The sequence below is a fragment of the Adiantum capillus-veneris genome, chromosome 30 (genome assembly GCF_014529385.1).
Source record: "Adiantum capillus-veneris isolate H3 chromosome 30, ASM1452938v2, whole genome shotgun sequence".
Classification (NCBI taxonomy): domain Eukaryota; kingdom Viridiplantae; phylum Streptophyta; class Polypodiopsida; order Polypodiales; family Pteridaceae; genus Adiantum; species Adiantum capillus-veneris.
The window spans coordinates 39,176,592-39,180,236 of record NC_140960.1 but is presented as its reverse complement, the minus strand read 5'-3'; positions in this window follow the sequence as shown (position 1 = coordinate 39,180,236).

The following is a 3,645-nucleotide window of genomic DNA, read 5'->3' as shown; positions in this document are numbered from 1 at the left end:
GATAGCTAAGGATAGAGGGGGTGGTGCACCCCCTCCCCCCCTCTCTGCAACCTCGAATTCACATGTATCCATTTGAAATGACCGACTGCGGTAATAGATGCGATAATGGATGTGGTAATATCCGCGATAATGTCTGGCGCCTAAAATAGGCAAGAAAGCAGAGTATGCCGTGTTTTTGCTGTATACTCTGCCTTCTTCCTCTTCGCCATCGCTCCCAAGCGCTCCCCCCCCCCTTCCTCTCTCCCTTCCCTCTCGCTCCTTCTCCAAGTTTCCCAAGTTTTGTCGAAGGGGGTTTCTGCCATCGTCTTTGGAAGAACAACATCGAAAGGGGTTTTTGTTGAAGGGGGTTTTTTTCCATCGTCTTTGGAAGCTCAACCTAGCCGAAGCTCAACCGCGCTACAAGGAAAGAGGTAAACACAAAACAAAGCTCCTCCCCCCTCTTTCCCTATTTTTTTCTACTACTACTACTACTACTACACACACACACACACACACACACACACACACATAAATAAATCGTAAAAATAAATAAATAAATAAATAAATAAAATCATTACATACCTCGTTCATTTGGAAATGGTGACTTTGCTCGGATTGCTTGGAAATGGTTGCTTTGCTAGGCTTGTTTGAAAATGATTGCTTTGCTCGGCTTGTTTGGATAGAAATATTAGAGAGAAATGTTAAATTTGTAAGAGAGAGAGAGAGAGAGAGAGAGAGAGAGAGAGAGAGAGAGAGAGAGAGAGAAAGAGAAATAGAGAAAGAGAGATAAATTTAAAGAGAGGGAGAGAAAGAGAAAGAGAGATAGATAGATGAAGAGAGTGAGGGAGAAAGAGGGATAGATAGAGAGGGAGATAGATGGAGACTGATAAATAGAGAGAGAGAGAGAGAGAGAGAGAGAGAGAGAGAGAGAGAGAGAGAGAGAGAGAGAGAGAGAGAGAGAGAGAGAGAATGAGAGAAAGAGGGAGAGATAGAGAGGGAGATAACTAGAGAGAATGAGGGAGGGAGAGAGAGAGAGAGAGAGAGAGAGAGAGAGAGAGAGAGAGAGAGAGAGAGATAAAGAGGAATAGATAGAGACAGAGAGAAATAGAGAGAGAGAGAGAGAGAGAGAGAGAGAGAGATAGAGAAAGAAATAGAAAGAGAGATATATAGAGAAAGACAGAGTGAGTGAAAAGAGGAATAGAGAGAGATAGGGAAAGAGGGAGAGAGAGAGAGAGAGAGAGAGAGAGAGAGAGAGAGAGAGAGAGAGAGAGAGAGAGAGAAAAGAATGAGGGATAAATAGAGAAAGAGATCAGAGAGAGAGAGAGAGGGAACAAGAGGAATAGAGAGAGATAGGGAAAGACGGAAAGAGGGAGAGAGAGAGTAGATAGAGAGGGAGAGAAATAGAGAGATAGATAGATAGATAGAGAGAGAGAGAGAGAGAGAGAGAGAGAGAGAGAATGGAATTAGCATCCTCTATACGAACAATCTCGAGTAAAATTTTTTCAGCCGCAATATCTTGTTGAAGGACTGCATAATGCATCCCATCTCCCAAACCACTTCTTTATGTCTTGCATCCATCCCATGCTCAAGATCTTGCTTTTATGCGTCTTTTGAACTTTTTTGCTTGCTTCCCATGCAATTGTAGGAAGTTGATGTGAGAGAGATAGGGAAAGAGGGAAAGAGAGGAAAAGAGAGAGATAGATAGATAGATAGATAGATTTTATTATCGTCCTCGGAGGTCAAATATGACCTATGGGACCGAAGTTACATGTGATGTAGTATGTGTATGGCTGATGAGTGACTCTCGATGCTCCAAAATTGTGGTGATGAGAGTCGCAATGGAGCGCCCACACTTTGGCTGGGAGAGGAAAGTGTGTAGGTCTCCCTCTTCCGAAAAGCTGTGAGAGAAGCAAGTTCGGATGTGACCAAAATCTGAGCACTCTAGTAGTGTGTGATACTCAGACTCTCGAACTTGCAGTGTGAGCATAATGTGCACAATAGATTTGACTCTTCTCCATTTCCCCAACGTCCTATCTCTCATCGAAGGAAATGGGAGCTAAGCCGAATGGCCGCAATAGTGCGTATCGCCGACAAGGGGATAGGCTCAAGCATGTAAGTGTGCATACAGTTTCCTCTTTCAGCGAAGAACATGGTTTTGTAGTTGGGGGCAATATGGGTGGTGTAATGTATAAAGCGTGACCCACCGAATTTCTCCCAAGATGTAATACATTGGCGTTGTAGAAAAGCTTCATTCACTTGGGAGTCAATTGAAGCATCATGTAGCAAGTGTAATGCATCCCATCTCCCAAACCACTTCTTTATGTCTTGCATCCATCCTGTGCTCAAGATGTTGCTTTTTTGCATCTTTTGAACTTTTTTGCTTGCTTCCCATGCAATTGTAGGAAGTTGATGTGAGGGGTTTTGACGCATCTTTATCATGTACTCCACAACCCTTTCCATGCCCATAACCTCAATTGGAAGACATCGCGAGTCAAGAAGTAGGAGCATATATGGTGTTTGTGTCTTCACTTGGAGAAAGTTGATAATAAAACGGTTTTGGACATTCTCAAACTCTTTCCAAGAACACTTTCAGATGCTGCCGCCCCACACTTCAACTCCATAAAGAAGAACCGGTGTCACCAATGCATCGAAAAGATACTTCTTGATAACCCAACAGTTGATGTTTCCCGCATGAAACATGTTCTCAAATGCATAAAATTCTCTCTTTCCCGCTTCCAAAAGACGCATAGCACATTCATGCCACTTGTGATTGGACGGAACCTCAAGACCAAGGTACTTAAAGCTCTCAAAAACTTCAAGTGTCTCATTGTTGTACACAATGCATGGTTTCTCCTTATGGTTGGTTTTCACAAGCATAACCTTTGTCTTAGCTTCGTTCACAATCAGCCCACTATGCAAGCAAAAGTTCTCAAGGACAACCATAAGCTTTTGTGCATCTTCTAAAGTGTGTGCTAGAAGCACTACATCATCCGCATACAACAAAAGCATGATTACCGCATTGCAAATAGTGACCTCTTCAATGCCTTCTTCTTGCATAAAGTCAAGTACCATTTGTTCCAATTGATCGATGCATAGACCAAAGAGAGTTGGTGACAACGGACATCCTTGTTTAACCCCAATAGTGCTTACAAAATTTTTTGAAATTTCTCTTCCCATGCGCAATTGACAAATCACCTTCTCATAGATTCGAGAGATGCAAGAATAAACTCACTTGGCACTTGGAGTTCTTCCATCCTTCTCCACAAATTGTTACGTGGAATCATATCAAAGGATTTCTTAAAGTCCACAAAACAACAATACAATCGCTTGCCTTTCAATCGACTTTCCTCCATGAGAACACGAAGAGTGACAAGATGATCAATGGTGCTATGGCATAGACGAAATCCCGCTTGTCCCTTTGCATGCTTGTCATTATCTTCAGCCCAATCACTCAATTTCATCTCCATTATGCACCCAAACAACTTTGCCATAAGAGACCCAATCATTATAGTCCGGTAGTTGTTTACATTCTTTACATCCATTAGGAAAAATATGGACTCTCCTAGGGCCCTTTTGATTAGGGAAGGGTTAGTGGAGAACCAATGAGAGGGCTCTTGGGATATCACCTATGGGTGAAAGCGTGTTAACCTGTCGCGCTTTTTGTGC